The sequence below is a fragment of the Colius striatus genome, chromosome 4 (genome assembly GCF_028858725.1).
Source record: "Colius striatus isolate bColStr4 chromosome 4, bColStr4.1.hap1, whole genome shotgun sequence".
In the NCBI taxonomy this organism is placed as follows: Eukaryota; Metazoa; Chordata; class Aves; order Coliiformes; family Coliidae; genus Colius; species Colius striatus.
The window spans coordinates 36,270,453-36,294,215 of NC_084762.1; the positions used below are offsets into that span (position 1 = coordinate 36,270,453).

A 23,763-nucleotide genomic window follows, 5' to 3' on the forward strand; every position below is an offset into this window, starting at 1 on the left:
CGTTATCCCCGGTTTCATTCTTTGATTCCTGATTTCTGTTCGGGGGATATTTTGCAGGGCATTTATGTTTTCTACCTGTTTAGAATAAATAAGAATTTCTTTGGAGGCTGGCTTGGGATTTGACAGTTTGGTGGAGAGGTGATACAGGTAGAGATGATTTTGGTGTTAGGACTCTGGGTTGAGATCTGAGGAAGCTTGGAATTTATTGCTGCGTATTTTGGACTCCAGGTTTAATGAAACAAGGTTTGGTACAGTGTTTCTGACATGGTTGCCTTTAAAAAAATGATTGTGTTGGGCTACTATGAGTTCAGATGAACTTGTGGTGCTACTCCTCTGAGTCTCATCTCGAAGCACTGCCCTTTTCTCCAGCGGTGGAGTAAGTTGATGTAAGGGGCAGCTATGCCAAACTATGCACGTGCACTGGCATGGTCTGAGAGCACGTTTTTTATGTTTCCACCTTCAAAAGACCTATTTTCCAGGGCTCAGGGAAGCATTTGTGCATTTTGGGCTTGCAGAGCACCTTTTTTTTTTTTCCTAGTTATAGGTACAGTTTGATTTGTCTTTGCAGGAATATGATTTTCCAATCATCTAAATATAGAGATAAGTCTTGCATTCAGAAAAATAATGCGCGGTTTTGTCAAATGTGTTCTAGCTTGATTTTCTTCTTGAGGTCCCTTGGATAATCTGTAGTTAGTGTTAATTACAGGTTTCAGTTAAAGAAGTGAGGAGCAAATTGATACCTTGATCATGTGGACCATTGAATAGACTTCCTTCTGCTTAAAGTCCCCAAAGGCTTGCTCTGGGAGGAATGGCTTTGGTATCCTCTGGTAACTTGGGTAGGCTGAGGGTCAGCATGCTACACTAGTCAGGTGGAACTAAACTTTTCTTCTAAGAGGTGAGAGGCAGGTAAAGGGAGAAGGAATGGGGAGTTTCTTCCTCAGCTGAGAACAAGTGCTCTAATGTGTTGCTCAGCCTAATAGCTCAGACAGAAGTGCAGTGGTGAATTTATCCCTATTCTGCTGAAGGTGTCAGCTCTGTGCAGTGGCAGAGGGTATATAACTCAGTTTAAAGCATATTAGAACAAGCCCTTCCTCATAGGAGAGGTTTGCAGTAGCTATGACTGTGACAGATGAAGAATGGAGACACGGATGAGCTCAGCAACCTTCAGCAGCAAAGCGAGAGTTTCAGCAGCGTCAAGGACATCCAAAATGACTTTGACTTAAACTACAGCAGCTCTTGTTTTCTAGTCTGGTCTTGTATTTCACCTGGGTCCTACCTAGCTAAAAAATTTCATTAAGCTGTTCAATATTTGTGTACTTAAAACATCGTAAGTAATTATATTTTATAATGCAAAATTTTGCTTAGCCTTTCAAGATAAATGTGGAACACATGAAATGCCACAGCACTTTGAAAATTACCTTGAAATGAACTCATATTTTTGCCAGTATGTTTTATTATTTTGTGTGCTGACAACTCTAAGCTGGTGAAAAAGATTTTTTTTTTCCTCAGGTAATTTATTAAAAAGCCTAACAGTATTTTTATAGCTCTTTCCAAAGGCTTATCATCTCTAAAGAGCAAAAGAGTTCAGTTCTGCCAGTAAAACTTTGGACTTTTTGATTGCCAGATGTCTATTAATCAGTAAAGGAATTTCGTCAGAGTTTGTGGGTGAGGGAGAACCTACAAGGAAATATCTCAATACAATTTTTATTTTAGCCTGTATATAATATAATTACATTTTTCCCCTAAGGGAAAAACTACCTGTGACTTCAGTGATATTGCAGTGAGAGTAAAACACTGAAATTGGAAAAGTGAAATTAATCACAGAACGGTAGATTATGACTCAAGCCCAGGTCTGAGCTTAGTGAATGGGGTGAATTATCTTTCATATGATCCCTTCTGTTAGTGTTCTTATTTTTCTGAAAAACCCCAAAAGGTTAAGTCCTTGAGCTTCCTGTGCTCTGGATCTAAGCTACTTGTTTATTGTGGAAATAGCATGAATCTCCATCCTTGGAGATAACCAGAACTTGACTAGATGTGTCCCTGAACAATCTGATCTAATTTTATCATTGACTCTAAATTCAAGGTTGGCCTGGCTCTGAGCAGGGGTCATACTAGATGAGATCAGGAGTAACCTTCCAATTGAGGTTTTTCTATGTGTTTCTCTGTATATCTGCGTATGCAAACAAGTACCGAAAGAAGGTTACTCCTTGGCTCCAGCCTAAGGATATCATTTTCTCTGAAAATATCAATATGAAATTTGTCATAAAGCATTCTGGACAAACCAGTGAGTAAAGAAAATGAACACCATTTATCTTGCTATTCTAAAGTATATAGATATGGAAAATCACTTATAGGGCAACCAACCCATGTGAGTAAGTAGCTATTTATGGCCTTTCACAAGTTAGGGTTTTTTTCCCAAGACATTGAATCCTGAGTGTTTTGGCATTTCTAGCTCCAAAGCAGGCAAATCTAGAAGTCCTTCCTCTCTGCACAGTAAAAGTTGACCTACAGCAACAAGACTGTGGAGTCTCCTTCCTTGGAGCTCTTCAAGGCCTGCCTGGACATGTTCCTATGTGACCTGATCTAGGTGAACCTGCTTCTGCAGGGGGGTTGGACTAGATGATCTCTAACGGTCTCTTCCAACCCCACCATTCTATGATTCTATGACAGAGACAGTGGCCTATGACAGGGTAGAGGCAGGTTGCTGGTGTCTCCACCAGCTTGTCTTGATCAACCTTTGCTGATAAACTTGTGATTTCCCTAGTTTTTTCTTTTCCACCCTCTATTCCTGCCCTCATTCAACTTTTTCTGAGATTTTATATTATCTAGAAACAGCACTTAAATCCCATATAAGTGTTTTTTAAAGTGCCATGCTTTTAATTTATGACCATTAGTTTCCAAATCGGCTTTTTGGTCCCAGGCATTTAAAACTGGACAGAACAAAGTGTCAATATCTTGTTTGATGGTCAACAGCAACATGAGCTCTGATTTGAGACAGAGACTAGCTAGGGAAAGAGCAGCTAGAAGTGAGGTTTTTAAGTGTCTCAAAATGCTGCTTTTTCTTCCAGATGTTTGGTTTAAAGGCTAGTGGTGCAAACAGGCTTCACTGTCTGCTCTCCTGTGCTCTCGTAGGGGTGATACTTTTCTGTCTTGGTTTTGACATGGAAACACTGCTGTGGGATGATTGGAATGCTCAGATTGTCCCAGATTTCCCAAGAATACTTGTGCTCCAGCCTCTTCCTTCTTATTTTCTGGTGTGATGTGATGAGGTGATAGTTCTCCTGGGGACCCTTGTGAGAAAGGGAAAAACAGCCTTCCCTATGTCATACTTGGTTGCTACACCTTTTGCATCCAAACTCAAGACTCTGGCACACTTTGCAGCTCTGGAAAATAGTATGCCTACCAGCATTACTGAGAAGAGCACTGTAATGGATTTCCCTCTAGTGATGAAATATGTCAACTACAGATTATTCTGAAGTACTATCACAGTAGGAGTAGTTATTTCTCCCTTCCTTTCAAACATCCACTTTGGGAAGACAAGAGAATCAGAATTTTATTGGATCTGGAGTACTATGGAGTCAAAGTGTAAACAACAGGACTCTTTACTATAAAAACCAAAAGCAACAACAAAAAAACCCCCATCAAACAAAAGCAACTTTTTCAAATTAGAAACAAAATTGTGCACTAAACATGCCTTCACACCAGATTTGTTATTCTGGATAAAAAATTACTACCTCTTAAAGCAAGAAGAGTATCATAATGTATTTTCTGGTGGAACATCAGTTCTTTTCTTAGTGTTTAGAAAACATCTCATCCTTTCCAGCCCTGAGACTGTCCCTATGATTGTTATCCTATGCCAGGATTTTTATAGCAGAAATAGGTGCGGATTCATCTAATCATGCTCAGGAAATGAAGAAATTATTTCCTTAATGTAAGCACAAAATGCATTAACCCATCTTTTGTTCTTATTTTCTGAAGAACAAAAAATTTAAAAAGTGTAATCAAAAGTGTGCATTACTTGCCCTGAATAATTTTGAAATTATTGACTATTGTCAAATAAATTTGGCAGTGGGAAAAGGATTCTGGAGATATTAAGTTTGACACCACTCGTAAAAATAGCTAGCCAGCTACAAAGAAAAGGCATTAACACATGTCCTGAAGGACAGCAATGTAGGAGCAGAGTCTGTGTGGATACAGAGTGCCCCTGGGAGGGTGATGTGGAGAGTATCCAGTCACACCTTCGCTGATGGCTCATGCTGGATTAGAGCACCTTTCCCAAGGTTTCTTTTGTGCAGATTTTCTTGGATACAAGAAGATGTGAACACAAGGGAACAAGATGAGAATTAAAAAATTTTGAGAAACTTGAAACAGGGATCATTTCTACCATGGTGATAAAAGAGAGATGGTACAGCTGGGCAGGAGTCACTCAATACTATCACTGCACAGGAAAGGACCAGAGGATATTTGGGGCTTGCAGGTGCAACAGTGCTTGAAGCGAGACCTAGACTAGCTGGCTTCTTGTGGTCTTTTACTGCCTTATGACTACGTGAATGATGTTTCCTATGGTAAAATGGTAATGACTGATGCCCGAGGAAGAGGTGTTGCCATTGTGATCCCAAGAGTGATTCATGTAAAGAGTCAATCAAAACCTAAATGTGAGTAAATGAGAGATCTCTTGTCCTGGTTCATTTGATAACTGCAGAGAACTGTATGATTGAATGATTAAGTATCAGAATTTTTAATGAGTTAAGATTAGTCACAAGTTATGAAATGTTGAAACACTGGATAGGCAGCCTAATTTGCACAAGTGGCTTGTATCCTGATTGTATTATCTTTATTTCTGTAGTAAGGACTTGGTGCAAAGTGCTAAAGTGGGGTTATCTGTGAACAAAGTTTTGATTGATTCTTAATTGTACAGTCACCTGCCACTGGCTAAAACCCTGCCCTGTCTCTGTGTCTATCAGATGATCTGAGAGATGCAGTGAGGCAAGGCAGAAAGGATAATGAGCTTTCAGAGAGACATCTGAGATGTACCAAACAGTGTTTTGGAGGGTTACATTGCCATACCATGCAGCTTTGGTAAGGGAGGTCCATGCTCAACCTGTCCCCTGGGACATCCTGCTGCTTGGAGGTGAGAGCATCCCACTGCCTCTAGTCTTTGGGCTGTGGCAGCAGGGCTGAGATGTGGTATGGGCAGGGCAGCTGATGCAGTTTAAACATCCTGGTTTTGGCAATCCTTGGAGATTTTCAAAGATCCAGTTGGACAAAGCTCTCAGAAACCAGATCTCACCTCAGAGCTGTGAGCAGGAGGTTGGGCTGAGATCTGCTGAGCTCTCTTCCAGTCTGTAAGACTGTGTCTGGGTGTAGGGCTGCTCTGAAAGTACCTCCAGAATACATTGTGAACCTTATCTTCCTTTTACCTATCCTTTCCTTTTTCCTTTCTTGATTATCTTTTTAGCTGCTCTTTTACCTCTCTCTCTCTCCACCTCCCTCTATCTCCACCCAGACAAACAGCCTGCCACTAGTCAGTTTTTCTTCATGGCTCAGTTTTGCAGCATCCCACCTCAATTTTGCAATTTGTGATACCCTCAGCCTTGGAAGGGCATTACTGATCCCCAGGCACGGTGATCTTTACAAAGTACAATGTGCCCAGAAGTCCCCTGTGCAGCCTTCACCTGTCGTGTTTGGCCCTTGTTCACACACCTTCCCCTTAGGCCCCCTCCTGGCACTCCCCCTAACTTTTGCTAGTTTCTTCCACTGCCACCTGTCACCTCCAGCAATTTTTCATGTCACATCCAGCAATTTCTCCATGTCCCGCTGAGTGTGGTGGTTTAGCCTTGGCTGGGTGCCAGTTGCCCACCAAGTCATAATATCACTCCCCCTCCTAAACTGGACAGGGGAGAGAGAAAGAAATATGACAAGTGGTTTGTGTGTATGAAGATAAGGAGAGGGAGATCACTCAGCAATTAGTGTCACGGGCAAAACAGAATCAACTTGTGGAGAAAGGGTTTTATTTATTAATAAACTATAAGAACAGGCAGATGAGAAATAAAACTGAATCTTAAAACACCCCACCCCTCCCCCCCTCCTCCAGGACTCTCCTTCCTTTCCCCCCAGCGGTGCAGAGGATGGGGGTATGGGGGCTGCGGTCAGTTCATTACAGACAGACTTTGCCACTGCTTCCTCTCAGGGGGCGGCCTCATCACACTTCCCACTAGTACACTGTGGAGTCCCTCCAACGTGAGATAGTCCCTCATGAACCTCTCCAGTGTGGGTCCTTCCTATGGCCTACAGTTCTTTATGGACTGCTCCGGCATGAGGCCTCTCACGGGGGCAACTCCTCACACACTGCCCCAATGTGGGCCCTCCACCAGGAGAATGGTCCTTCAGGTACCGACTGCTCCAGCCTGAGTCCCTCACAGGATCACAAGTCCTGACAGCAAACCTGCTCTGGCATAGCCTCCTCTCTCCCCATGGGCTTCCAGGTCCTGCCAGGAACTTGCTCCAACATGGGCTTCTCACAGAGTCACAGCCTCCTTCAGGCATCCACCTGCTCCGGCGTGGGGTCCTCCACGGGCTGTGAGTGGATCTCTGCTCCCCAGTGGCCTCCATGGACTGCAGGGGCACAGCTGCCTCACCATGGTCTTCACCACAGGTCACAGGGGAGTGTTTCTTTCAGGGCCTGAGCACCCTCCTTCCCCTCCTTCTCCACTGACTTTGGTGTCTGTTGAGATGTTTTCACATTCTCACTCTCTGCTGCTGCTGCAGTTTAGCAGCTCCACAGCAATTTCTTCCCCTTCTCAAATACCTTATTCACAGAGGCGTTACCTGGGTCACTAATTGCCCAGGCCTGCATCAGGTGCAGGGTCCATCTTAGAATTTACTGGCCCTAACCCTATGGGCTACAGGGGAAGCTTCTGGCAGATCTTTGTTTAAAGAAGCTACCCCTGTACCCCCTTGCCCCCACTAGCAAAAACCTGGCCCAGGTAAAACCACTACACTGAGGTAGACATAATCATTGTGGGCCAGAGACCAGCTGACTGCCTGCAGCCATAATATGTGTAGTACCTCTTGTTATATTTCTCCTGTCCAGTTTAGGAGCAGGACTTGGTGAGCATCTGGCACCCAGCCAGGGCTAAAGCACCACAATACATAATCTCATTTCTTCTTTCCAGCTTCCTCCTTTGGTTATCTGCTTCTCCCTCAGTCCTCATCTCTCTCCTCTCACCCTATACTTTTCTTATTTAATGTGGTTTTAACCACAGAATAATTGGCATGTGCAGAAAGATGGGTTTAAAAAATACTTAGGGAGCTTCCACTGAATTTTTGAATGTATTTTTGCAAACCCTGTATTGGGAGGTGGGAGAAGGAGGGACATCTTAGTTGCCAGATCCTATGCACATACTGTGGTCATTACAATTAGAAGAAAACCCCATCTCCCTGGTATTTTCAATTTTCCATCTCAATGGTCATGAAATATTTATGCAAATACATAATACTAACAGCAAAAACATCACCCAAAGCTAGAAGGGTGCAGCATCTGAAAAATAATCAGCATCACTTTAGTAAGACATGACAATCATTGAATATTTAATCTAGTTTTTCTGAGGGGTTTTAATTATATTTAAAGAGCAATTCTTCTCCTGCACATGACAAGAAGACTGGTGTCTTCTGTGTCAGTAAATTTGCATCCAGGCTGTGTGTAAAGTCAATTATGCATATTTTAGAAATTGAAATAAATTATTTCTGTCTTTTAGAGTTGTTAGCATCACACTACTGATGTAAAAAGACTCATCTGTAATTAGATCTTTTTCATTCCCTCTAATGAGATCACATCTTCAACTGTTAATTTTGGATATATTACCATACAAAACTTCAAGGCAACTCAGATTTCTTTCAGCAATACATTATGTATCTTCTCAGCTTTACTTGCAATAACTGATGATTTTTGTGTAAAAAATCCCTAATGTAGGCATGTCCCATAAGCTAAGAGTTCATAACAAATCATTTTTCTTCTGCAAGTGCACGTAGGATTGGAATTGATGTTATTTGCAATCAGGAACCCAGTCAAAAAGTCTCAAGCTACTATACAGTTTTCAGCATAATTTAAAGAGCTTAACAAAGAGTAGGATATAATTGCTACTGCTGGAACATGGGAAACTTCTCTCCTGTGAGACCTTAATTAATGAAGATGGCAAAAAAAGAAAAAACCCCTAATTTGACAGCTCTCTGGCAGGCTTTGCAGGGCTGAGTATGTAAGAACTGTTTGACCTTGTAAACTCAGCAGATTCAAAATGCATCTGAGGGATAGTTTAGGTACTCAACCCCATTCCTACACTTGCTTAAAAGCTGTCTGTTCAAAACAAATTTACATCTTCAGGTATATACAGACTTTCACTGGAAAAAAAAAAAAAAACAAAACGTTTTATATGCATAGATGTCCTGTTTTTTTCAGGATACAGTTAATTTTCTTTCTAGTAGCTGGTATGGGGCTGTGTTTTGGATTTGTGCTGAGAACACAGTGTTAATAACACAGAGATGTTTTGGTTATTGCTGACCAGTGCTTGCACAGTGTCAAGGCCTATTCTATTCCTCACCCTGCCCTGACAGTTGGTAGCAAAGGAAAGAGACTATTAACTTTCTGCTGGTAGCATACAAAGGAATAACGTGTTTCTGTGCCCCAAATTACCAAATTGATCACATATGAAAATGAGCCAGCAATTCTTTATTCTCTCTCCCATTATTTGCAGGTAACAGACTGCCATCTCGGGCCTTGGTGGGAGCTAGGAGTGAAGTGGGGTAACCCACCACCTCCAAGGGACACGTCTGAGGGAAATGCTACCGTTCTTTCTTTGCCGTATGGTAGTAGATAGGGCAGCAGTTCAGTCCCATAAGTGGAGGATCTGTAAGCTGCTGATCAATATGAGTTAACAGCAAATTTGAAAGAGCATTTTCTCTCAAATCCAGGTGGAAAAAAATGTCTTTAACTGCATCTGAAAAATATTAAGGTAACAGCAATACAAATACATGGATTTTGCCACCAGAATGAATTGCCTTAAATATTAGGATTTAATTTCAATAAAGAAGCAGCATTTTGGTAAGCATTTTTTACTAGATGAGAAGCAAGTAAAGTGAGTTCGCTCACATTTGCACAAGATGGATTCTGAGATAGCTGTTCCACACAGTGTATAGAGAGAGTACCAAACAGCACAATTGCTGTGCAGTTCCCATCAGGATTCCTGGCAGGACCTTTCTTGTCATCTTCAGAAGCACTTATTTTACAACATTGCTAGGGGCTTTTGCTATAGCAGTGATGAATTGTAAATCAGTAGCATTTCTAAGCTGTAATGCCCCCTTTTCCTGTTCAACATGTCAGTTGCATCTGGAATAACCCTGTGGTCTCAAATGGCTTTTTTTTTTTTCATGTGAGAACATTCAGCCATTTATTCAGTTACTATGTAATGGTAATTTTTCTAAGGGTAACTTTCAGTCACCTGCAGTCAGTGGTTAAGAACTTTCTCACTGTTTATGAAAATTATTTTTTGTTTCTATTTCAATTAAATAAATTCTAATGACCTTCTAGTGTATGTCAGGTGTAAGAATCCCCTAACATTTATCTGCCCTTGTTTATTAGTTTTGTCAGGGAGAAAATGATCCTGTTTTACATTTCTGGAAAGTCCCTGGATGTTGTTACAAACATTCTGCAGATATTTTAGTTGCAACATATTTTTCACTTAGTTTCCATTTCATTTATTTGAATTTACAGTTTGGATATTGACAGTGGTGGTTGTGGGTGTGGGATGTGTAAGCTTTGTTATCTGTCTCTTCCGTGACTTCTCAGGTCTAAAAGCATATTTTGCAATTCTGTGATACAGTTGAAGCCTAAAGAGTGGATCTGTGTTCACAAGCTTTATGCAACCTGTACTTTGTTGTGCAAGTATACCGAAAGGTCTTTGGATTTTAAATCCTTGGCAACTTGTTGTTATAGGCACCCAGAAAATCTTGGGCTGTGACGTGAGAGGTGGAGAGTACGGAAGAGGCGGGCATGGGGTTGAGTGAAAGGAGGTGCTTGTGTTAGCAGATAAAAGCACATGGTGCAAGCAATAAAGCTGGAATAAAGCATCATCCATACTGAGTATGCAGTGGTCTTGTCCCCTCAGCAGTTGGTGAGCTGAGTGATCCGTGTGGGTGGCCTGGTGATGTTGCTGATAGCGGCAACACTTGTGAAGCTAAAATACATTCTTGAGAACAACTGCTCCAAAGAGACTGAGTAATTGCCATGGCTGTTGTCTGCAAAGGGAGGACAAGCCTTAGTTAGGGGGCAGGGATGAGGGCAGAATGCTGGGTGTCCTCCCTGCCCTGTGCAAAAATGACAGATCCCACACACAGCCTGTAGGGGCTTTTGGGTAAAAGCTAGAGGAAAGTTTTGGAGCACAGTTTCCATTCGTGATGATGACTTCTTAAACTAAAGCCCATTTTGATTTTATCTGAGGTTTTATCTGCACAGCACAAAGTGTTTCTGGGCTGAGAGAGCATGATACCTGGCCTGAGCCACAGTATGAAGCAAAACTGGCATTATCTACTGCTGATATATTCCCACTACTGTGTTGCACAGTGAAGACATATCCTTAGTTTCACGTGCTGCCACAACACTGCTGGAGGTAAAAGCTTTCAGCATATATGTGCCTTGTGTTCATCTTGAATCCTTTTTAGGTGTACAGAAGCAGGGCTGGCTGGTTTCAGTACTTGCTTGTTGCAACTTCCTGCACAAACAAGCAGAATGTGGATTGGCCAAACACTCTGCTCCCCTCCTCTTCAAGTAGCAAAGCTAAGTAATTCTTGCGAACACTTAATCATAAAGGGGGAGGGTATTTCTAGGATATTAATGCTTTGGAAAATAGGCATGACACATCAGCCACAATTATAAATAAACCATCAAACTTTATGCAGAAAAGTAATCAGACGCCTGTTCAGTAATTGGTAGTGTAGACATCTCATATATTCCAACTGCCAGGCAGGAGTTGAGATGAAAATCTTAATCTAAATAAGTTCCTTAGTAGTGAACCCTCACTACTTTTTTTTTTTTTTTTTTAAAGCTGACATCTGACAACCTTCACTCTGTATATTTATACAATGCCCATCTAAAGACTCAAAGGACAGGAGGACTTTAAATCTAATCTTTTTCTTTTGTTCTTCTTTGTGTAAGATGGAAGATCATGAAGCTGTACTCCCAGTACAGTGGCACACAATGATCCCCATGCTTTGGGTGGTATGAACAGCAGCAGGAGACCAAGTGCTTCACCTGTCTGGCTGTGAACTCCCTCTTCCCTCAGCCATGCAGAGATACACAGCACTGCAGGTAAGTGCCAGCATGGCTTTATCATGAGAAAAAATAGTAGTAAAGGTTGTGGGTGAAAAATAGAATTGTGCTGGTGACAATACCATTGCTTTAATAATGTATTTACTAGTTGAAAAAAGGGGTGACTGCATTTCAGAAAATTTGCAGAGTACTGTATAAGTGCTATAAGCCACAGTGACTTCATTTAATCATCTTAAGATTTTCTCCTTACTAAGAGTTACACTAAGGACTGTTACTTAGATTGTATGTTCAGTATATGGCCAGGTAAGAGCGTGCACTTTCTCTTGAATGGTGCCATGATATGCTAAAACTTTTTGCACCTACAGTGTAAAAAATGGAACGTGTTTTGAACTACTAGGCTGCTTCTGCTGTAATGGCAGCACAACAGAGAAGCATTAAAAGTTACTGTCTCTAAATGTAGTAACTATGGTTTCAAAGATATGGTCTTGATGTTTATTGTGCGATACAACTCATTTTGATTATTGTGTTTGCAGTACATATCATGTACTGCATAGCCAATGTAGATATTTCAAATTCCTTCTTCCTGTCTTATTCAAGATCAGTGCCTGATGACTTGGCAGGATGAATTTCAGGCAAATCTGCAGTTAAACGTCTGGGAAGATCTGTCCAGTCAGAGGTAGTTCAGCTAAGTCGGTAGGAGCTTTGCCATTGACTTACTGACTCTGAGGTACTACTTATGGACTCTGAAAGACATTTCTTCAATTCTCAGAAACCATTAGTTGCATCCAACCCAACTTCTCATTCCTGTCCCTGCTGTGGCCTCTTTGTCACAATGTTAAACTCAGCTATAATAGAAGATTTGTGCTGAATCAGTTTCTTGTTTGTACACAAAAACTTTGAGTTATTTGGCTTTAGACAGAGTTAACATTACCCTCTTAGGGCCTATGTGAATTTGGTATGAGTCACAGTTTGGTGATATATAGCATAGAAAGATAAATACTAAAGGTCTAGCCAAGTCTGCTGGTCATTAGGAAAACTTTGTAAACTTTTCCCATTTTACAGTACGTAACTGTAGCTATGTAAAAAGTGATGCTTAATGTAGGCAAGAGCACTATGAAATCCTATACCTGCTTTTTGTAAAGATCGGCTGAACAAATTAGGTTATGAATAGAGGAAAAAATACTCGTGGTGTTCAGAAAAAAAAAAAAACAAAAAACCAAGAAAGAAACTGCATTTCCAGCCACCTTTATCTATTTTTCATTCGGGATAAAATGCCCATCATTGCAACACTGTGATGTAACGTGAAGCATTAGATAACGACAGAAGAGTTTCAACTCAAAGACATAATTCACAGACCTGATTTTTATGTGGTGATGAATCCTCACCAAACTGGAGCTTCAGCAGATCTGAGGCAGCAGATATCACTGTGTGGAGTGAGTTGATGTGAATCCTCCTACTGTCAATAAACATCAAGATTTCTTCTGCACATCATAAATTCTAAACAAACCACCAAAGGGAAGAGATTTTTCCATTTCTAGAGAAGGAATGAACTGAAGAAATTTTCTGTACTTCTGTAAGAAAGAAGCAGCCTAGCTCTACTTTAGCAATTGCCATATGATTTTCACTGATGTATGCAGGCTCAGACACACATGTTCCATGGCCAACACATATGATTAAGCATTCTTAGTGGAACAAAACCAATTAAGATTAAACAATTAAATGGTACTTTCAGTTATAAGTAATCCTCAACTTGTCTACCAAGAATTCTTATATCAAAAAGACAGGATATAGTCTACTTTTCCTACTTTATTTTCTTGTCTACTCCTTGAATTTCATTGAAATTGGGTGATAAAAATTAACTTTTCTCACCTTTTTGTTTATAGACTTTTACTTGCAGTGCTACTCTATGTTTGAAGTGATGTACATGAATGTACTTTTTCTTGAGTCAAGTGATTTTTTCCAAGATTCTCAGTTTAGACGTTTGTAGGCTCTGTGCCTATGATGAAAGTCAGAGCTTATTAAAATTTAATTAAGAGCCTAAGGAGATAAATAAGGAAAATAAAAGAGATGTTTTTCAAGAGGCTTGATTCATGATTTGTGAGTAGACAGTGTTAGCATCACAGTTTGGTTGTGACAAATCAAAACAATCACTTCTTAAAGCCTATGTCTGAAAAAAACGCAATTTTCTTTAAAGTGTAATATTTTTTCAAAGCTTTAAGCCCAATGTTTGCAAAATCTGGAAATGCTCTTTGAAACATAATGTATTACTTATGGAAAACCTTTTTCAGAGATTGCAGTCAAACAACTGAAAACAAGAAGAATTCTTACAAGGATCATGAGGAATTTGAAAAGACATCAAGGCTGCAAGAAAGCCAGAAAGATCTACAGAGACACATAGATGAGGCTAGACCTGAGAATTCTACTGACACTCTCGAAGTCTGAGAAGACTGTAAAACCATATACTTTTTCAAAGAGGCTGCTGAATTACTGGTCTTCCACAGTAGGTAGTAGATAGTAGAACAGTTTAGAAATGTTATGTTTCACTGCTCTTCACTAAGCTCTGAAATGTTAGAGAGAATAACTGTAAAAATAATGATGTCATGATTCATAATTTTAGTAACTGTTAAGAATATTACTTATAGAAGGCTGAAAATAAGTCAGCATAGACCACAGAAGTTCAGGTAGTAGCAGAGAGACAGTTGTATTACCAAAATCCTTAATGAACACACATGTGAGTACATTAGGTGCTGAATATTGCCATTGACTACTCAGGCAGGCAAACCTAGCTCTTTCCAGTTCTGCATGGAAGTGGTAACAGGGCAAGTCAGAGCAGAAGACAGAAGAGTGAGAAAGCCAGTTTCTCAGGGGATGGGCTAGGGTATTTTGAATTCACAGTGACAATTGCTCACTGTTTTTGGCATTGTTGAGTGAAGAAAAACATCACACGACTACTGCTGCTCATGGGGGATAAATGCTGAAGACAGCTGGACCTGTTTCCAGTAAAGCAATGAGCTGTATTTTTTGTTCATCACTCAGTTGTAGACTGGCATCAAGAGGATCAAAAATACATGGAGTGTGACAGAATTTGACACGTGGGATAAAAAGGTCTCATTATTTACTCTTAAGTAACTTCTCACTAATGTCTCTACTTGAGCACCTTGCTGCTACTGGCTTCTCTCTGATGGATGTTATTTTCTGACATTTGCTTTATAGCTACTCAGCACTTTTACTTCCCTACATTCTGTTCTAAACAGTTAAAGATGCTTTTTTTCTCCATTTTTTCTTCAGGGATATAGAAGAGGCATCTGTCTCCAAACACTTTAAACCTTCTAATATGCATTTGCAAATTATTTATGCAAAATAATTCAGATACATTTTCAGTAGGATTTACAGTTGCTTGACAAAAATGTAATTTGCTTACACCTTTAAATAAAACATTGTTGCAATCTGCCCTACTATGCCAAAATGGAAAACTGCTCACTTTGTGTAAGAAATTTAATAAAGTCAGGCTTGAAATCAGCAGAGTTGTTAACCCAAATCCTTGTCTTTAAACATGCTCTTAAGTATTTTCCTGCATAAGGACCCTTAAGTAACTTTGTATTGCAATTTTTTGAATCTGTAGCCTGAGCAGTGCTAAATCTACAGAATGCATTTTACCAAGACTTTCAATCAGAAAGCTCTGTGTAAACACTGATTAATCCAGTTACCACATTGGGAAGTCTGAAGCGGAAAAAGAGACTTGTTAAAGGCATCCAAGTGGATTTACCAAGTCTGAGCTGGGTTTAAAACTAAGGAGTTTCAGTTGTTAGGCCATGGAAATAAATCCTCTCCTGGCTCAATTGCATCAAGGGAAGAGGTGATGGATCCCAGTGAGTGCTCACTGCTCGCTCCAGGCAGCCTGCTCCTTGACATACCCTCAGAACACAATTTGTAAGAGTTAAACTATTTTTAGAGGTGTCCTGAGACAAGTCAGTAATATTTTTCAGATTTTTCAGTTGCTAGCAGTGCATGGTTGTTTGCAAACATTTGATGAGATCCATTGCTAAATGCCTTGTTAAAAACATCTTCTTCTATTGCTATTCACTTTTGCTTATCACCTTTCCCATGACAACAGGAAAAACCTCAGTACTTATGAACATGACTGGGTGTAAATGAGATACTGTAGCTGAACCATAGAATGGTAGGGGTTGGAAGGGACCTCTAGAGATCATGCAGTCCAGCCCACTGCTAAAGCAGGCCCACCTCAATCAAGTCATGCAGGAGTGCATCCAAGCAAGTTTTAAAAACCTCCAGAGAAGACTCCACAACCTCCCCTAACCAGATTTGCTAGTCCTTACCCCGTCTGGCAGGCTGCTGCAATTACTGAGGATTGGGCTGGTGCTCTCAATATACAGGAGTATAAAAAAGAACAAATCCACATCAGAATAATTTTCTATGTAAGGTTTTTTTGTTATTGATATTCTTTTCTATATCAAAATCCCACAGCTCTGCTTTAATCAGAAGTCATTCCTTTGCTGCTTAAGCAGGGATCCTAGGCTCCCAGCAACAGCTGTGTTAGGTCTGACAAATGGTCTTTGCAGCTGTACCTCTCCGATTCAGCAGTGAGCTGCTCAGCTGGCTTCACCTTCTGAAGCATGAGGGATGCAAGGATTTGTCAGCACACAGAAGACTTTCAGTCAAGTATAAGTAAGATGTTACCTTTCAAATATATGATGAGAAAGTTTTCCAAGAAAGGTTGCTTGCCATAAATCCTGTAGGAATGGGTATGATGCTGGGAAAAAAAGCCGTTTGCCAGGCACCAGGGGGTTTCCTGCTACCCTGTGGGATATCTGCACAGATACAACCACACAGCCATGGAAGGGTGGGGTATGGTCACTCTGGGGTGCCTGGGCTTGGGCATCCCAAGGAATTTGGTGGTGCCATGACGCAGGAAGGGCTGCCTCATCCTGGTTACTGGGGAATAACCTCAGGCAGAGAGCATTGGCCTTGGTCCTGGGAAACAGACAAGGGTAACTATCACTTTTTTTTGGTTTGGTTTTTGGTTTTGTTTTTTTTTTTTTTTTTTGGTATTGGCAAAGTTTGTCTGAATTTTCATGGGAATAAAAGGGTGCATTGCTGCCACAGAAGCTGTCTGTGGGCAAATCTAAAATCCCTGCTTCAAAACAGATGTTGCTGGGGCTGCCATGTAGTTTTTGACATTTTACATACCAAAATGTAAAACAGCATGTCCAGAGACAGACAACGAAACTGGTGAAGGATCTAGAACACAAGTTTTATGAAAAGTGACTGATGGAACTGAGGTTGCTTAGTCTGGAGAAGAGGAGGCTGGGGGAGATCTTATTGCTCCCTACAACTACCTGAAAGGAGGTTGTGGTGAGGTGAAGGTCTGTCTCTTCTCTCAAGTTACAAGAGGAAATGGCCTCAAGTTGTGCCAGGGAAGGTTCAGATTAGACATTAGGAAATATTTTTTTTTGCTGAAAGGGTTATTAAACACTATAATGGGCTGCCCAGGGAGATGATCCCTGGAGGTTATTTAAAAAATGCATAGATCAGGTGTTGAGGGACATGGTTTAACGATGGACTTGGCAGTATTAGGTTAGTGGCCAGACTCAATGATCTTAAAGGTCTTTTCCAACTGAGATGATTCTATGATTCTACATTAGGCAGAGGAGGAATGGGAGACCTTTTTTGTGCAGCCTTGGCCCCAGAATCTTGGCTGAAGCTTTTAGTGAACGGGTATGGGGGAAAATTGACTGATAACAGATGCTCCTTGTGTAAAATTTAATTCCAAGTTGTTAAAGAACTGTAAACAGGACTGTTCTGGCTTTTATAGTTAGCACTATCACTTTGTTTTCATTAAACAATATTGCTAATACTGTGTGCCTTCTGTTCTCTCTGTATGCCCCTTATTCTATTCAAATATCTAACAACAGAGCAATGCCATCAAATTTGAAGTGTACCAGCTGGAGCCAAAGAAAGTATCCTTCATAGCACGATTTTCATGCAAATACCATGCTTACGGAGCTAATTTCAAAGTTCACTTACCTGAAAAACAGAAAACTGCTTGGCAGTCAAATGTCTTCACCAGGCCAGTACATTTGAGGTAGAAATATCTTACTGCCCACAGTACTTTGACTGACTTATGGTTATTCATGAGGGAAGATAGATCACACTGAAGAAAAGTATTGAATCAAAATGACTGAGTCTGTGGCTCCTGCTTGTGAGCAGCCCACAGACCCTTCTCCAGGACCCTCTTTCACAAGGTCCCAGGTGCTGCTCTTCTGTATGGACAGCCAAGCCATATCTTCTGCCAGTACCAGCAATGACTGTGGGTGATGGAGAGGAAGGTGGAGAATTACCACCAGCACAGGGCAGCTGCCTGCCCAGCTGGCTGAACTTTCCAGGACCATGGCTTTTGATGGACTGGGGCTGTAAAGGGCTTGCTATCCAGTGCTGACACATCTGAGATACCCGCTGGCTCATCTACAGTGCTAATGCCTTACAAAGAGAAGTCATAGCCTGCCAAAATCAATTTAATGAACCAGGTATATAAACATTATGACTGGAAAATTACATGATGCTTAAATCTTCCCCACGGCTTTTCCACCTAAACTACCTGGCCCAAACTGTGGCTGGTCTGGATCTGATGCTGAGGAATCTGTGAGGAGTTTTAGAAATAGCAAGAAGGTGTCTGAGAAGGTCTGGAGAGTCAAGAGAAGTACAGACATCCAAAAATGGTTTACCTGCTAAATAACGGTCAATCTGTTTACACTGGGCATGTCTGATAAACAGTAAGTTCTGCAAGTGTAAATATCATACACAGTTGAAAGAACTCTCTGATATAGTATGTTTTCTGTGCAAACTCCAAGTGCAATTGAAGTAAAATCCAAATTGTAACAGAATCATCAAAAACATATGCCTTGTGGGCATGCAGATCTGTTCATGCAGTTGTGTCTATTGAGTAATGACGTCTATAGAAATATTTATAGGTTCCATTAATTGGGACAAGAAAATAAAATATATATCTGTTTACCATTGCACACTATTGTGATATTCTTCAAACAAGCTGAAAATGCAGTCCAAAAAAACTAAAGACATGAATTGAAAAGGCAAGAATTAAACTACAGTACATAGTATTGTTGTGGACACCATTAGCCAGAATGGCAGAGTCCTTAACTCGATCTGTTTCAGTTCTCCTTGGAGATTAAGTAAATTAAGGCCACTTTAGGGTTTTTAATTCTGAATGAGAATATCCACACAAAAGTGTAAAGAAATTAAACCAATCCACCCTGAAACTCATTCACATGCATTTTCTTGAGGCTATCTCCAGAAACCATACCTGATTCACATGTGGAGTATGGGAAAGATTTTAAAGGTTGACACCTCTCTTATAATCTTTTTTTCTCTGTGTTGTTGCCCAAAGTCAGCAGATGTAACTGTGTGTCCATTCCTTAGCTCACTGCCATAGCTTAAACCACTGTCGGTTGCCACTAGGGTTCTGATTTTGGGAAATTAAGTGTGTGGGTGGAGACCTAGCAGGGAAAATGTGATGGTTGCTTAATATGCAAGATCACTTTTTTTCTTCCCTCAAAGAGACAAAAATAAGAGGTTGCTTTGTATTTACAGTCAGATTATGATTAAGTAATTGCACAGACAAGGAAATTAAGACACAAAATTCCTAAGAAGTTTCCCCCATTAAAATAAAGTTTCCCCATATTAAAATAATTTTCTAGGTGGAGAAAAAATTTACAACCAGAGAGGGAAGCAAAGGTTTAAGAGAAGATACAGCTTCAGCATCCAACGTGGCAGTGAGCAGATTAGCCACCAGGCTGTCCCAAGAAACACCACGGGCAGGATGTCCAAAATGTGTTACCCAGAATTTTGTGACTGTATCTTGGGGAGCACCTCCTGCGAGTATCTGATAAGAGTGCTGAAGTAAAGCACTAAGATAGTGCTTAAAAAGACAAGTGAAAGTACACAAGCATCTTGTTTTGTTTGAAATATCAATACATGAGACTTTTGTAAAACAGGTCATGTCTTGGGGGGTATATGCAGCTTCTGGGTCACAAGATAAGGAGCTCAGCCTAGAAGGATGTTTTGCAGAGGCTGACTGTAAGGTAATTTTGTGATTAAGCTTATTCTGGGTTAGCTGATCCTAGACATGCCCCATGCAAGTGAGGGCATGCTGGGGAACACACAGAAGGGAAAACTGAAGAATGCATTAAAGATAGACATCTATGTGCTTTGCCTGAATTTTCTTTGAGATATGGGTTTGTCTTTGATTCTAATACAGGTTAACTACGCCAACATCTGTCACCTTTACTGTTATCATCTCCTTGGAAGAAAGTATCTATATTGTGGAGTATGAGGCTGACAACTACCACTGTCTGTTTGTTTTTCAAGGAATCATTGAAATTCTTTCCTTAACAGTTGTTTATGATGAAGTGCAGAAAATACGTTGAAATTTGTTGCCTAGAATGTTGAATTAAATGTACCATGTTCAGATCAGGCACTCACAAATCCCTTTTAAATAATATGCCATATTCAACATAAACTACAGTTTACATTAAAAACTTCCGTTTTCATGACTTGGAAAGATAAACAACAGGCCTTGAAACCATAACAGCACAGATCTACAGCTATTGAGGGAGCACTAGCCTGCGGGATAGTTTCTGAAAACTGATGAGCTCTAAAAATTGCTGAAGATGGAGAATTCTGTCTCATTATTAAAAAATGTCTAGTAATTAAAATAGATTGGGAGATAACCACCCTTCTTTGTACTCTCCTTTTTCTTTGCTTTTGTGTGAAGTCTTCAGGACAAAAGATTTGCCAGTGCAAAGTTGTCATTCTTTGGTGTCTAGGAAGGTGGTGCTAAACTACAAATTATGGCAAAAGCTGAGAAAGCATGCATTCTTTGCAGAGAAAGGACTTGCTGATTGTAGCTCCATTTATTGAAATCTGGAAAGATTGTGGAAGGAATTCCAGTAAGTTGAAAAGGAAGGCTAATAGGCTCAGGGTGATATTATTTATTGTATTGTGAGAAGGTTCCCAAGTTCAGCATTAGGAAAGCTCAATCCTTTCTGCAGCATCTGTTGCTTTTGTTGCATGGAAAAAATCTGCTCTCAGTCTGCATTCTTTGTCGTTTTTTTCCCTGTTTGGTGGGAATCTATCTATGAAAAATTCTTTAATGTGCATGGACATGAAAGAATGTAAAACTTTCAAGTATTGACTAAAAAGATATTTGAAGTCATAAGTGCTCACGCTCTTGCTCCTTGTAGACAAACATTCAGTGAAAGCCAGGTGTGATGTAGCTGAACCTGTTAATTACAGTGAAGAGATACTCATCAATTATTGCTTTTTCCCTTGTGAACCACAGATGGGCAGATTGTTGCTTTATTGTTCCCATATATTTGTTCACTGTTATGAATAATTTGCTCATTGCCCACACAGTTGAGTTTGTGTATTGTTCTCTAACTGTTTGCTATAATCTACTGTTTATTTTGGGTGGACAGACTGACAGCAGCAGTTCCTCAACAGGGATCATCTGTGTAATCCTTCTGGGGTTGTAGATCAAGATCTATGAGGTGCACATCTGAGACACACAGACCTGCAAATTTCGCTTTGCATTTTTTTCACAATATCCACTAAAAGTCAGCCAAGAGAGCAAAAACTGGACTGGTTCCCCTGGTACACCACTAGCAGTGTGTGACAGTATCACTGTGTTCAACTGGATCTTGTTTCCAGACCTGCTTTTCCCTCCTCTCTCTCACCTAGAACAGTTGTGCTCATTAGGGACTCCCACTCACAAGCTCTTTGTCTTGTCCCTGTCGGCAAGGAGCTGTGCTCCAGCCTCACCTGCACCTCCCTAGACAGACCCATTGGGTTAGTGGAAGAAACCTTTCTGAGAGGCTAAGCTATATAAAGGCCAAAAAGAAAACCCTGCAATAACCCTTATGCTTAAAATGATCTTCCAGATCCCATTTCGTAAATTACAGCATTGTCATTTACAGTAGGTGGTAGTTCAATGGTTTTTAATTGCTCCTAGTCATGCAGCCCATTATACTGTGGAGCAACATATGTGCTCCCACTCACAGCATGCAGTGCTATGGCTTCTGTTTGCATCAGAAGAAAGCTGCATTCAGCTCAGAGAAATGTATTTTATTCTTTATATGCATAAAGAATTTCATACTGTCCTTGAGTGATGAGTTTTGTTCTGTTGTGCATTTTTTTTTCCTCTGTTTTTTAATCTCAGCTTAAAACTGAGCTTCTGCTTCTTATCACATTGTTTTTCAAGTCCAAAGAGCTTTTCACTAAAACCGGAGATTAACTGTAGCACAGGGACTTTGCATGTGCAGGAATACCAGGCTTGGGCTACTGGGCACTTTGTCCCTTCATTTTCAGTGCTAATATTATCAACTTCCTGTGAAACTTCCTGTATGATCATGGATTTCTTGAGGGGTGACCTGAGAGAAAGGTTGATATCATGATTATTTTTTTTTTTTTAATGTCATGACACATTATGTAAGAACTTCTTTGCTTACTACTGTAGCAGACAAAAGGGATGAGATCTTCCCAGAAAAATGCTTTTGTGTACCTGACTTGAAATGTGTTTAAGAAATGTGCTCAAATGTTTCTGGAAAGCTGAACCTCTGGGTTTCTCAAATGATTTTTTTCTGTTGCTCAGAGGGCTCTTGCCTGCCTGCCTGCCTGCCCAAGCTTTCTGCAGCACCAGTTCTTTACCTGATTCTCAAAACACTCATTTGGGACAGGTGATTATTACAGCAGCAACAAGGACAACGATACTCTTTCCAGGCACATAGATTAGAATCAGTATTTCCTGAGTTCCAGCACTGTTCCTGTTACTGGTTTATGTGATGCAGAAAATCTTTACTGACAAGTCCTTATTTCTACTAACTAAATTATTTCAGTGTGAAAATGTGCTTCTCATGTAGCCCTGTACATTGTGTCAGTGATGTGTAGGCAGTTCCAAGAATATCCATGGTATTTCTTGTCCTTGAAATCCCAGGGAAATCTGCATAGAGCCACTGCAGAAAGCACGGCCTAAGGAACCTGTGTGGTACACAGAGGTTTGAAAGACAGGCCTGAAGCTGGCCTTCAGCAAACCACCTCTTATTCCCAGGGGAGAATTGAATGACTCTTGAATTGGAGACAGGAACCTTGCCTGAGGCTCCAAGACTGAATAGGATAGTTTTTAGAAAGCCATCAAGTGTCTGCCCTTTGAAAAGTGGAGACTCTCATGAGTATGACTCCAGTGGGCACAGCAGCAAAACCCTTTATAAGCCCTCACAATGACCGCAGCTTGGATCTTTATGTGCTGGTTGCTCCTGAACTCTATTGCAAACTACAGCAATATAACCAAATCAGATTGGGCATTCAGCAAAAGTATTTCATTCTCTCACACAGCAAGATTGCTCACCGATTATAATATTGCCCGACAATGTTCACAGAAGTGTGTTAAGTCTAAAAACATAGATTTCACTCCATGGAACATACGTGCATTCTCTTGACATTATGATGGTTTAATTTTTTTTTTTGAGTATTAGTTTTTCTTTAACCTTATATGTGGATACATATGCTGTGGTAGATATTTATTTTGGGGATGTCACGTTGGAACACTTAGCTTAGGAAGCACAAGACGTCCATGAAAAGGAGGTTGCTATGTCATATCCCTTATGTGGGCAGTACAGCATGATGGCTAGCGTGTGGGTAAACAGGGGTGGCTGTGACATTGGCAGTTGGCCAACACTTTCAACATTAAAATTGCATGATTTTGCAAAACCACAAACCCGAAATTTTTACAAAAAACCAAATTACTTTTGTTTTGGTATTCCATCCCAAAGGCTGACAACCACCAGTCAGTGCAGCACTGTTTTTCTGGCTTTTACCATTGCATTGCAGGTTAGAATGAGGTACTATCAAAGAGGAATTGCCATCATGGTTCACTGAGTACAGGAGAGAAGTTTAGAGCTGACTGTTCTAACCTTAGCATAATTGTGCTTAGCTGATTTCTTCTCTTTAATTACCATTGAAGGAAATTACTATTGAAGCATTTAACACTTTCCCACAGTGTTCTCTTAGAGAATTTGTCTTTTCTTGGCTTGGATGGGCACATGCTTTCCTGGGTGAAAAACTGGTTAGATGAGCAAGTCCAAAAAGTCATTGTCAATGGAGTTAAATCCAGTTGGAGGCCGGTCATGAGTGGTGTACCCCAGGGCTTAGTACTGGGGCCACTTCTGTTTAACATCTTTATTAATGATCTGGATGAAGGGATAGAGTGCACCCTTAGTAAGTCTGCAGATGACACCAAGCTGGGTGGAAGTGTTGATCTGCTTGAGGGTAGTCTTACAGAGAGATCTAGAGAGGCTAGATGGCTGGATGAAAGCCAATGCCATGAGTTTCAATAAGGCCAAGTGACAGGTCCT

General features: G+C 40.6%; 1 long non-coding RNA gene across 1 annotated transcript; it reads left to right on the top strand.

Moving 5' to 3' along the window:
• Window positions 1-11,212: 11,212 nt before the first annotated feature.
• LOC133625354 (uncharacterized) lies at window positions 11,213-14,404 on the top strand. The gene is made up of 2 exons (XR_009818680.1): window positions 11,213-11,359; window positions 13,609-14,404. It is a non-coding gene; the product is annotated as an uncharacterized LOC133625354 (long non-coding RNA).
• The last annotated feature ends 9,359 nt before the right edge of the window (window positions 14,405-23,763 follow it).